The following is a 14,254-nucleotide window of genomic DNA, read 5'->3' as shown; positions in this document are numbered from 1 at the left end:
CAGGTCTGATTGGGGGCGGGTCTATAATGTGGCCATCGGCGATTGGCCAATCGCAGTGTCAATCCCAGGAAATCCTGCCTGGTTTTCCTAATTTGGAAAAGTTTTGACCAGAACAGCCCTTCAAAAAAAAACAGACTGTCCGGGTCAAAACCGGACAGGTGGCAAAGGCGCTTTTATGCAACAAATTTATAGTTATTGCTACTTTTTAATCACTCGCCTTTCTATTCTGGTCCTCTACTATTCATAATCTGGACCCTAGCAACCAGATTGCTGAAATTGCAAACTGGAGAGCTGCTAAATTAAAAGATAAATAACAAAAAAACCACATATATTAGAAAATGAAAACCAATTACAAATTATCTCAGAATAAATAACTAAAAAAACACATATATTAGAAAATGAAATCCAATTGCAAATTATCTCAGAATATCACTCTCTACATCAGGGATCCCCAACCTTTTGAACCCGTGAGCAACATTCAGAAGTAAAAGGAGTTGGAGAGCAACACTAGCATGAAAAATGTTCTTGGGGTGCCAAATAAGTGCTGTGATTGGCTATTTGGTAGCCCCTATGTGGATTGTGAACCTACATTGAGGCTCTGTTTGGCAATGTCCCTGGTTTTTATACAGCCAAAACTTGCCTCCAAGCCATAAATTAAAAAATAAGCTCCTGCTTTGAGGCCACTGAGAGCAACATCCATGGGGTTAGAGAGCAACATGTTGCTCACGAGCTACTGGTTGGGGATCACTGCTCTACATCATACTAAATTATTTAAACTTATTTAAAGGTGAACAACTCCTTTAAAATGGAAAAATGTGTTTATTAGTTTAAGGGACACAGACTCGACACCCCTGCGGTACTGTGAAACATCCCAATAATATCCTACAACAAAAGAATATCCAAATTCAATTACTCTGATAACAGAGCAAGAAAGCAGAAGGACATTTGGAGGCTATTAGTGGAAATGGAAAGTCCAACAAGATCTCCGTGTGCCATTATTCCTGCAATCATTATACAGTAATACCATACTAACAAGTCAGCTTGTAGAGATTTCTTCCAGCACTGGAATATACATTATGCATTAAGCAACCATCTCAATCAAGCCCATTTGTACAGCAGTATGGTAGTTACCAAAATAACCCTAGCCCACATCCAGTTTTATTGTCTCTCGTTATTATGGCTCTGATTTCCATCTCATACAAGGCCTGCTTGTGTCACTTAAAGGGGACCCGTCACCCAAAAAAATGATTCAAAATCCTATTTTATCACATTAGTCAAGCAAAATAAACTTTATTTACATTATATAAATTATTTGAATCTTGTTTCCTTTAGTCTGGGAATTCATAATTACAGCAAGCAGGCAGCAGCCATTTTGTGGACACTGTTATTAAGACAAGCCTTGCATCATCTCAGAATCTTGTTTGTGCACCAGAATGTTGGACCCAATTTCCATACCCATGCACTGATTACACAATTAAATGGTGAAGTGAACGGGGGAATGTGGGGAGAGCAGTGACATCTAGGAAGTGCTGAATGGAAAGTGAAAGTAATTGGCTTACTCGCCTCTATGCCTAAAGCTGGCCATAGACTCAAAGATCCGCTTTTCTTGGCGACATCCCCAAACGAGCGGATCTTTCCCCGATATGCCAGTAACTGCATGGCTATATTGGGGGTAATCAGAACGTTTGGCCGTATGGTTGAACGATCGGATTACGATACGCCAAGGGGCTCCAACGGGTCGGTCGGGTTAAAATCAAACCTTCCCGATCGAAATAGTGGCCAAATATCGATCGGGAAGACCCGTCGGAAGCCCCTATACAAGGGCAGATAAGCTGTCAAAATGGTCGAAACGACCAATATCGGCAGCTTTATCTGCTCATGTATGGCCACCTTAAGGCATAGAGGAGGGGCAGACACTATTTGATTGACAGCTGACATATTTAAATGAGCTTACAACAGCTATGAATGCTTCAATAAAAAATAGAAATTGGATTTCATGTTTAATTTGAAAAGGACTTTTATTATACAGATTTTTATGTCTGGGTGACAGGTCCACTTTAATGCAGGCAGTTAATAAATATGATAAGCACTTCTCCTTATTTCAAGTGTAAGTGCCACAGAGATGCACAGTGCCAATAAACACAGGGCATGACGGCGAGCTGTTTGTTTGCATGGAATAACATGCTGAACCCGAGCATCTTAAGTTGGTCTGTGGTAGGTTTCCTCTTGTCCAGCCGGCTGCAGACATTTGATAAGCAGGGCTGCGATTCCTGAAGCCAGGACTTATTCACTCAAACCACTGCTGCTGAATAAAAAGATAAATAACTCAAAAATCACAAATAATAAAAAATTTAAACCAATTGCAAATTGTCTCAGAATATCACTCTCTGTCTACATCATACTAACAGTTGACTCAAAGGTAAACAACCCCTCTAAATGGGTTAATGTAAAAAAGTGTTGCAAAATAACCAAAAACAAATCAGGAGTATATATTGAGTTCTTCAGTGGCTGCAATGATCTGGCATTCCTTGAGTAAACAAGAATGGCCTTAGACCCACTCACCTCTTGTATGGAGATTATTATACTATAGCAGTGGTTGTCAAACCAGGTCCAACCTTTGATCAGGGCTCTCCTTAACATTTGAAATGGGTACAATAATATAAAATATTGTATCACTCATTCAGCCATAGCTCCAACATCTAGGACATCAGATACATATTCTGCCCAAATCTCACCCTCACCTTTAATCTGGGCTTTCAAGAGCAGTGTCTTACAAATGTAAAAAAATGGATCAGCGCCTCTGGCAACGGAGAAAAACAAATAACAGACAAAAAGAAATATAAAGTGTAGTATTTTCAAAAATATCGGATCAGCGAAACACCTCAGGCAGTGGGGACAGAACGGCAATCTGCAGAGGAAGGCCACGAGGGAGAAGGGGAAGCCGGCAATACTCCTATACTGAATCCAACTGGGCAACCTGCAAAGAAAGCCTGTCAATGTGAGTGCAAGATTTTACTCTTTAACAATAATAACAATTTAATAAAACGATTTACAATATATAAGTCTTATTTTGTATGGGGAAACCTACGGAGTGACAGAGGAAGAGAACAGCGCAGCACAGACAATATTACATGCAAGTTTAAAACTACTTTCTTGTAAGTAGGCATTTCACTCAGTCTTGGTGGAAGTATCTGCAGAAACCACATATGCATGTCGAGAGGATTAAATGGTCATTTAAAGGGGAAGCACACTTGTTATCCTGTCTAAAGATTCATTTTGAATTTAAAGAGGAAGCAATCGAATTTAGCACTATTTCCCCATTCCAACACGTGGTGTACAATTTACATTTTTGAAAATACTACACTATATATCTCTTTTTGCCTGTTATTTGTTTTACTCCGTTGCCAGAGGCGCTGGTCGATTTTTTATATTTGTGAAGCAATTCTACAGTTGAGAGACTGAAGGAGGATCGGCAGGAGTGAACTGAACTAAAAGGACTAATTTTTTCCTTCTATTTCCATTTCATTTTTATCGTTTTGGGTTTAAGAGCAGTGGCTTAACTGCTCAGCATTGCCCCCCCCCTCACATAAAAAAATTCTATGGAGGGGCCCAGTGAGCAAAGTAACTCCTAAACTGCACACCGTCCGCATCCCCCCAATCCTTGCTTGTATCCCCCACTTCCCGCCCAGGTCCAGCTGGCTCGTGCCTGTAGGTAAGAGAACAGCTGGGAAAGGAGGATTTCTTTACAACTATATAAAGAAAGCAAACCCCATGCAACTGCAGGGTCTGTTTCCTCTATATTTACACCAGTGTAGGAGGGCAATTGGCCATTCTCCCCAGTTCTCACCCTAACTGGGCTTTACTGCTCCAAAGCCCCATAGAGGAGATCAGGAAGATTGTGGTCAGCCACCCTGAGACAATGGCTTAATCAAGGCTTCTGAAACTGCCAGCAACATCATCTATGTTCATAGTAGCTGGGAAAAATACAAGGAGTGAAATACAGTAACCCCCTTAGTGTTCCTGGCAAATCCAAAGGAGACATTAGGTTATAGAAGTCTTTTAATAATGTGCAGATTATAAAAGATTTAAAATACAAAAGGCATTTGAATTTACCCACTGACGCCAGTGATTTCACACGAGAATAATGACTTATAATCTGCTGCTAGGAAATGTACTGTAGATAGCGGCATACAAATATGACCTTTATGCTTAGTCTCTGTGCCAAAACCCACATAGTACTCCATGCTAAACTTGTAAATCCCTAACTCATGAAGTATTACTACAAGCACAGAGGTACTGGATTATATGTACACAGAAATTGCATTAAGCAATGGAATGCTTCTCATCTGTTAAAATGCATCGGCCAGTAGACACAATGAAGCTCTGCGGGAAAAGTGCTGCACCTAAACACTGCTAATTATTAGTAGAAAGAGTCATATAGCGGTTTTTTGAACTCCACTGTGTGTTTAAGACAGAAACATGGTGGGTCATAAGGGTGAGATTCAGTGAATGGCTCAATAAGGCTTAATACGGCTAAAAAGAGTGCAAAATAGCCATTTGGGGTTTCTCTTTCCTGAGCAGAGCAACATCAGAACAGTTTTCTCCTTCCGAGCGTAGGTCTCCGACTGTACAGTCAGAACAACTGACCAGCAGGTGGCACTGTTGTTACAAAATTAAAAAGCATTTCACTTTTGAAATAATAAAAAAAAACAAATGTAAATCGCAAAAGTTCTCATAAATGCACGCTGTGCCATTTTACATTCATTTTTTAGACGTTAATATATGCTTTAAAGATCCACATATATTTTGTATTGTATATTTGTGCTAAGAAAAAAAAGAGGAGTCGAAAGACTAGTTCTAAGGGGCAGTAACGTAACTAGATGGGGGAGGGCCCTGGTGCGGGCCATGGCCCCCCCCTACACATTGATTTTCTTTGTGGCTCCAGTGGGGTGCGATCTGCAGGGGGGGCCCTGTGGGGATGCAGGCCCTGGTCCAATTGCACCCCCTGCTCCCCTGGTAGTTATGCCACTGCTAAGGGGGTGTTTGTGATTTGGCTGCTATTAATTGGGTGTAAAAGAAATGTGATTGATGCTGTATTGGTGACAAGGTATTAAAGATGTGGTTCACCTTTAAATTTTAGTATGTTATAGAAAGGCTAATTCTAAGCAACTTTTCAATTTGAATTATTACCCCCCGCCCCTCTTAATAAGAAATGTAGACAAGATCTTTTTTGGCATGTTTCTACTTAAGTATACATGGCAAAATTGACACAAATGTAACTTTAATTTTGTGAAGATTTCCAGCAGCTCAGTATTGACCTAGAAATGTTATATGTTTTAAAGAGATACTGACACCAGAAATGAAACTCTTCTATCATAATATTTCCTTTGAAAGCTACTTATAACTTTGCCATAAAGTATGTGCACAATGCTTTTATATTACCTGTCTGATGCCCCATGTTCCTGTATGACTAACTGACAGGCTGAGGTGGGACAGTCAGGTTGACAAAACAGTCAGGCTTAGAAACTTCAACTAACAATAAGTTCAAAAACAAACCTCTCTGCAAAAAACGATCAGCATGACCCATAGGTAAATTTTAATGTACATTCATATTTTAAAAAGTAGTTTATGTGTCAGTATCACTTTAATTACAGTACAGCATGCATGAAATATTAAAAATAAACATGTTTTTTCCAAAACGCATCAGTTAATAGTGCTGCTCCAGCAGAATTCTGCACTGAAATCCATTTCTCAAAAGAGCAAACAGATTTTTTTTATATTCAATTTTGAAATCTGATATGGGGCTAGTCATACTGTCAGTTTCCCAGCTGCCCCCAGTCATGTGACTTGTGCCTGCACTTTAGGATGGAACTACTTTCTGGCAGGCTGTTCTTTCTCCTACTTAATGTAACTGAATCAGTCTTAGTGGGACTTGGCTTTTACTATTGAGTGCTGTTCTTAGATCTACCAGGCAGCTGTTATCTTGTGTTAGGGAGCCGTTGTCTGGTTACCTTCCCATTGTTTTGTTGTTATGCTGCTGGGGGGGGGGGGGTGATATCACTTGCAGTACAGCAGTAAAGAATTACTGAAGTTTATCAGAACACAAGTCACATGACTGGGGGCAGCTGGGAAATTGACAATATGTCTAGCCTACTACAGATACTACTACAGATTAGTATCTTAAAGGGCATGTAAAGTGTAAAATAGAATAAGGCTAAAAATGCTGTATTTTGTATATTAAATATAAACATGAACTTAGTGCACCACAAGCCTAATCAAACAAATAATTTATGCTTTCAAAGTTGGCTACAGGGGGTCACCATCTTGTAACTTTGTTAAACATCTTTGCGAGACTAAGACTGTGCACATGCTCAGTGTGGTCTGGGCTGCTTAGGGATTGTCATAACAAAGCTGCTTGAGTTCTGCATGGCTGGGAAGTAAGGCGGGGGCTCCCCCTGCTGTTCATTAGTATGATTGTTTCTCTGCTCAGCAGTTAGGGACAATCTGACAATTCCTATCCACAGCAGTAAATGAAGGGAAAATTTCTCTGCATACAGTCAGGTTTCTTATAAATACGGTACACATTTTTTAATAAAAGTATATTGGAGATAGGTTTCTTTTTCATTAAAGAAAGTAAAAATGGGATTTTATTTTTTTGCCTTTAAATGCCCTTTAAGGTCTACTGGTAGATCTGGGCACCCGTGTACTAAGGGGTTACAGACTAGCTGGCAACAACCTTCCTACTGTATTATAATCCCATTAAAAGAAGCAAGCAGGGGCATAAGATGGTGCATTTACACCCTTAAATTGCTTGTATGGAGATGCATTATCAAACTAGAACAGCATTGGTATTACCTTGGCCTAAGCAAAATTCTGCATGAAATATTTTTTTTCTTGCCATTATATCGCCATTAGTTATTCCAGGTCTTCTGCTTGTAGAAGATAGCAAGATATTTGGTTCTTCAGTGTCTGGTTTAGAGCTCTTCAGTCTTATTGTGCCCGAGCAGAGATCTGCAGAAGAACTTGAGCTGGAAAATGTCTGCATCAATCACAGTAGCATCTTTACATTCTACTTGCCTGCTCTGAGATTTACCCAATTGTTCTGCAGAAAGAAATCAATATCTTTCAATGAGTTCAGTATGGATGAGCATCTTAAGGGACTTAAAGGAGAAGTAAAGCTTAACTAAAGAAGCAGGCTAGAATAATGTACATTTTGTTTTGGGTTTCTGTACCAGCCCAAGACAACCACATCCCTTTAGTAGTAAAGATCGGTGTCTCCATAGATGCCCCAGTAGCTCCCCATCTTCTTTTCTGCTGATTCACTGCACATGCTCTGTGCTGCTGTCACTTACTGAGCTTAGGGACCCACTCACTATATACAGTACACATAGAATAAAAATGTCACAATATAAGGCTGATTAGTAATTAATATGGATAATTACTACATGGCAGCACAGAAACCAGTGCAACTAGCATCATAATTTATTAATTAGCCCTGTAGCATCAGTTTATATTACAGGCCAACCTCATTTTCTGCTTGATAATTAGTGACAAGCCCTAAGCTTAGCTTCTTAACAGCTGCTCAGAGCCCACTGAGCATGTGAGTGTCACAGACACTTTCCAAGATGGTGACCCCCTGTGACAAGTTTGTAGTGCTGGATCATTGCTGCTATTGACAAGCTGAAGCTTTAGGCTGGTGCAATAAGTTCAGTATATAGAATATGCCATTTTTAGCCATATTCATTGTTTTGGCTTTAGTTCTTTAAAATAGATTCTGTATTAATGGATCTCAGCACCTGGACTTAGAATAATTGCTGGGGCCATTCTGATCTGGGAAGGATGGAAAAAGATATGTGGCACCCGAAGATACTGAACTACAACTCCCAGTCTGCCAACTTAAGCCTGTCTGTAGGATGCTGGGAGCTCTAAGTCAACATAATCTATAGCAGTGATCACCAACAAACGGCTCGTGAGCAACAAGTTGCTCGCCGACCCCTTGGTGCTCCTAGTGGTCTCATAGTAGGTGCGTATGAATTGAATTCATGGCTTTAAAGGAGAAACAAACTGTTAATAAAAAAACCCGACCCTACATAGACCCCCTCGCTCCTCCCACCCAGCCTAGCTGCTACCCCGGGCAAATGCCCCTAACTCTTTACTTACCCCTCCGTGCAGATTCTGTCCAGCGGAGTTCGTGGCAGCCATCTTCATCAAATAGCCAATCAAAGCTCTTATTTGGCAAGACCAGCAATCTGAATGTGACTCACAAGTAAAAAAGGTTGGGGATCCCTGACTAAAGGTGGCCATAGACGTTACAATTAACTTTCCTGTAAAAGATCTTTCCAAGAAAGATTGTTTGCTTCAATACACACGTGTAGCTGAATCGTCAGATTTACAGGTAGAAACAATACAATTCTACCTGTATCTGCCAATTCAGCACTAACAGTGGTGATGTTCTGGTACTTTCAAAGGTATATCAAAGTCTTCTACTGATATCCAAGTCTTCTGCCAATATCAGTTGGCTCGTCTCCTGCCATACACGCAGCAAATATTGTATGAAAATGTTTTCGTACTATATCACTGGTACGTCTATGGCCACCTTTAGAGTGTCTGCAGTCTGGTTGTCCCTGTTGTGGATTCACAGAACTGTTGGTGAAGGTTTTAAGTAACAGTCATGTTGATCCACATCCAAATGATATTTTAGGTCTCCAAGAGGTTTAGTGACTTCATATGGTTATGGAATTACCAAGTGATTTTCATTTCCTGCTGCCACAAATTAGGAAGAATGGAATTGTCTGGAATGTCCTTGTAGGCCCGGACTGGCAATCTGTGGGTTCTGGCAAATGCCAGAGGGGCTGCTATAAGGTCCCATTGAAAGTCAGTATTTAGTGGGCTGGTGGGGCCTCTATGTGGGTTGAGTGGGCCTCTGTGTACCAAGGCTTCATTTCAGTGGAATACAGTAGAATCTATAGCCGTCAGTGCAATCAAGTGTTGAATTTATTAGAGATGCATAGCTATGCACCGACTATACTCTCCAGTGGATTCTATGTGAGTGTCCGTGTGTGTTTGTGTGGGTTTATACACACATACACATCTCTATTATAGATACATATAAGCAACTTTATAATTATTGCAACTAAACAGAATAGGTATGTTTTAGAAGATAAAAACTTTATTTTACAATCTTACACGAAGCGTGACTCTGATCTGTCTTCATTATACAAACAGGATACTTTTTTTTTTTTGCAAAAATCAACATATATAAAATTATCATGGGCACATTGTGCTTAAAATGCAAAGTCTATACAGAGTTTCGTAGGACCGCCACCCCACTGGGGATCCAGTAAACAGTATTGCATATATATATATATATATGTATGTGAGTACAGAGTACCATAGTTATACACAACCACACATGGGTATATACCGCACATGTTTAGGGCAAACACCACAACACATAAAGAACCCTATCAATTTACTAAGAGGTTAATAGATGAAGTTTTGCCCACTCTATGGACTTATAACCAGACATGTCCTAGGCGCATAGACTGAAACTAGCGCTTACTTTAACTGTAAGTATATGGATGTATCTAGACTGGCCCCCTAGAATACTGTCAGAAAACAGAGAGGAGGTAAAATCACACACTTCTCAGGCATCTAATTAAATGATGTCATTCTACTGCAATTAGAGCAAGTTTGACAGTATTTTCACTTTGGGCTGTCACACAGAGAAGAAAGCCGCTTCAGGGCTGTAGAGGTTTTAGAACAAGCAACACACAGAATTATACATTCCATTTCCCATATGTATTTGCAGTTCAAACACCAGGGGCCATCATGTCTGTTTGTCACCAGTCAAATATCCTGAGGTTTGATCAGGGGTGAGGGATCCAACATTAATATTATTAGAGCCAAAGCATTTAGGGCAGGCGACACAGCAGAGCAGATACTTTCTGATCTTTCAGATGACTGGTTGTCAGAATCTGCTGCAGGGAGAGCAGGTAGTCAACCAGGCCACTTACAGTATGTCTCTCAATGTCATTTTAAGTGCCCATTAACTCCAGTAAGCAGCGAATGTGGAGGGGCAGGGCTAGGGGTTTGGGAACCCCAGGGACATCTGACTTCCCAGCAAGCGAACTGTAAACTTTATGAATGAATGTGCCTCATGTTGTATTGCACAAGTATGGGACCAGTTATCCACAATGCTTGGAACCTGGGACTTTCCGGGATAACGGATCTTTCCGTAATATGGATCTACATGCCTTAAGTCTACTAGTAACTAATGTGAACATTAAATAAACCCAATATGCTGATTTTACGTACGATAAGGATGAATTATTTCTTAGTTTGGATCAAGTACAAGGTATTGTTTTATTAATACAGACTAAAAGGAAATTATTTTTTGGGGATAAAATGGAGTCTATGGGAGACAGCCTTTCTGCAATTCAGAGCTTTCTGGAAAATGGGTTTCCAGATAACAGATCCCATACCTGTAATAGCTGAAACTTAGAAGAATCACAAGTGCATTACCAGTAAGGCTAGGAACAGTGGTGATTGAGATGGTCAGGAAGGTCATCAGTATATGTACTCAGGGCATTCGCATAAATATGGGTGACAAGCTACAAACCAGCACCTAATATGAGAATTGGTCCCCTTCAGACCCAGACTGGCAATCTGTGGATTCTGGCAAATGGGGATGAGCAAGAGAGGATTCCATAGAAAGTCACAATTTAGTGGGCTGGAGGGGGGCTGTTTGGGCCTCTGTGTAGTTGAAATGCCAGGGCCTAGTTTGACTCCCAGTCCAGGCCTGATCCCCTTCATTTCTGTGGGAGACGAATGATGGAAAACTGTAGATAAAACTGAGGTTACTGGGACTTATTGCATGGCACACACATAACCGAATGCCCAAGAAAATGTGAGTTTTCTGCAGGAGACATACAGCTAGGGCCTGCTAATAAATGACATTGCTTGTGATTGTCGCTGTGTTTTTTTCTTTTGGAGAAAGTGATATAAGAACCAAACAGAGTACGCCAGTCACAGTTAGAAAGTCATTTTTGTAAACTCAGTATCAGCCTGACAATTCATTCTTGAGATTTCCCCACATGAAGCTACCTCTCCACAGTTTACCCACAACGATAGTGTAAAGGTATCTGTTAGACCAGTTCCATCCAAATTGAAAAAACATAGATATATGTGGCCGGTGGCCTCCAAGGCAAGCACGGTGGATTGGCCAATATGGAAAACCAGGAAGACCAGTTTGCCAAGTTGATGTGGTCCTTAGCCAACCTGTGATAGGATGGAGACCTCATTCCATGCTGAGAGCATGTGTGTGGCACTAATTTATATAGAATCACACGTCACAATTTATATAAAATCCAACCAATCACAAACAGTTGGGATAATATGCAAAGAATTGTGTGATGGGTCCCATCTTACATCTGAGAGGCTGTAAAAAGCCAGAGCTACATTGTCTCTCCAGTAAACTATTCCATTCCCTTGAGTATATACAGTATAAAATATATTTATATTTAAACATCACTGAGATAAACCTCTAACGAAAGCAAAAACATCTGTAATGTACCGGCTCTATCTTGATTCTCCATTTTGTTCTTTGGCAGATTTCTTGCTGTTAGAGCAACACCTGACCAAGGGGCTGCAGTGTAATTCCTAACCACTGGAAGTCGGGCCACAATTAATGAGCTTGTCCCATAATACAGTTATTGTTTTGAGAGTAATTGGGGAGATAAAGGCATTTCACTGTTTGAGGTCGGCTGAGATCTCTCACTATTTTACATTTGGGGCTGGATTATTATAAAACAGTGATGTCATATAAAGAGGTCTGTGGATGGCTTGGACATTTTGGGGGTCATAAAAATATGCTGGCCACATTGGGGTTACAGTCCTCCTGTTGGACAGTCCTGGTTTATACAATCACAGTAGGGTGCATCATCAGAACCATTCAGAGGTCTGCATCTATGGGCTAAATCACAGTTCTCAACTCCACTTTCAGTAATATTCCTGTGAGAGCCCAGGGAAACTAATCATTTGGACGGTGTGCCAAATCTCCAAAGGTAGGACTACACGGACGTTTTTGCCTCGATCCGACAATACGCATGCGACAAATCGCATGCGACGGAAATAAGGTAAGAGATATAAATGTCAGTTGAAGTTGCATCGTTGATCCGACTGTCGGATCAATGCTGCGACTTCATCCATCTCATCTTATTTCAGTCGCATGCGTTTTGTTGCAGCGCGTAGGATCGCACCGAAAACGTTGGTGTAGTCGAACCCTTTAAATTTAAATATTTCCCAGCAGTATTGGCTGGCTTGAGCGACTGGGAACTAACCTACTACAAAATTCACAAGTCTATTTAGCAGTGCAAATCTATGAGTAGTCCGTATGAGTGCACTAGATATTTGCCTCTTAATTACAACTGCCTTCCCTGTGCTCCTGATACTTCAGCTGTATTTTACGTTTTTTTTTTTAAACACTATTTATTCTAAACAGCCCCCCGAACAACATACCTTTCTCCCTACATTTAGATTTATTTAATTTCACTATTACAACCAGTTCAGTTGTAGCTCTTTTAGTTACTTCCTTGCCTAGAGTGAAGCTCTGCCCCTTTTGCTTTCTAAACAATTCTCACCTCTTTGACTTTGCTCAGGCCCCTCCCCCTAAACTTCAGCATGTTGACCTGTGATCTCAAACATATATTAAAAGGTTATTCTTGATCTTGGTAAAATATAGCAGGGCACCTAAGCTGCATCCCCAGCCCGCTCTAGCTATTTAACATTTGTTGGCATTTGTTGTTCACCTTTAAGTTAACTTTTAGTATATCATAGAATGGCTAATTCTAAGCAACTTTTCCATTGGCCTTTATTTTTTTGTATTTGAATTATTTGCCTTCTTCTTCTGACTCTTTCCAGCTTTCAACTAGGGGTCATTGACCCCCATCTAAAACATATGCTCTGTAAGGCTACAAACTTGTTACTTTTTATTACTCTTCTTTCTATGCAGGCCAACTTCTATTCATATTCCAGTCTGTTATTGAAATCAATGCATGGTTGCTAGGGTAATTTGGACCCTAGCAACCAGATTGCTAAAATTGCAAACTGGAGAGCTGCTGGATACAAAGTTCAATAACTCAAAAACCACATATTAGAAAATGAAAACCAATTGCAAATCGTCTCAGTATATCACTACATTATACGAACAGCTGGAAACTTGTGTTTATTAGTTTAAGGGACACAGACTGGACACCTCTGCGGTACTGTGAAATATTCCAATAATATCCTACGACAGAAGAATATCCAAATTCAATTACTCTGATAATAGAGCAAGAAAGCAGAAGGACATTGGGAGGCTATTAGTGGAAATGGAAAGTCCAGCAAGATCTCAGTGTGCCATTATTCCTGCAATCATTATACAGTAATACAACTTTATTTTTTTACTAACAAGTCAGCTTGGAGAGATTTATTCTTGGAATATACATTATGTATTAAGCAACCATCTCAATCAAGCCCATTTGTACAGCAGTATGGTAGTTACCAAAATATCCCTAGCCCACATCCAGTTTTATTCTCTCCCGTTATTGTGGCTCTGATTTCCATCTCATACAAGCCCTGCTTGTGTCACTTAAAGGAGAACTAAACCCTAAAAATGAATGCCATATTTTATATACAGAACTTATTGCACCAGCCTAAAGTTTCAGCTTGTCACTAGCAGCAATGATCCAGGAGTTCAAACTTGTCACAGGGGGTCACCATCTTGGAAAGTGTCTGTGACACTCACATGCTCAGTGGGCTCTGAGCAGCTGTTGAGAAGCTAAGCTTAGGGGTCGTCACTAATTTTGTATAGGAGAAAAGAAGAAAAGTATCCCCGTCTTCAATCAGTAATCAGAAAAAATACAAAAGAATATATATTATCACTGTGTGATTTGTTTTCAGTTAAACCATTAGGTCACGTGATCCAGTATCTATAAGTTCCCCCCTTTTTTTAAATAATTTATCCCACAAAATGCTAGTGCTTAACCTCAATAAGTTAACATTAAATAGGGTAAAACTAAGACACAATTAATTTTCCTTTTAAATATTGTGTGTATTTGGTAATTTCTAACTCATAAACAATTCATTTACATTGATTAATAAATTACTAACAACCAGCTAAAACACCAATAAGGATGGTAAAGTGCCACCAATTGTGATCGATTCACAATTGAGAAGCTACGCTTAGGGGTCGTCGCTAATTATCAAGCAGAAA

Source organism: Xenopus laevis, chromosome 3L, assembly GCF_017654675.1.
Source record: "Xenopus laevis strain J_2021 chromosome 3L, Xenopus_laevis_v10.1, whole genome shotgun sequence".
NCBI classification, from domain to species: Eukaryota; Metazoa; Chordata; class Amphibia; order Anura; family Pipidae; genus Xenopus; species Xenopus laevis.
Note: the sequence above shows the minus strand (reverse complement) of the source record.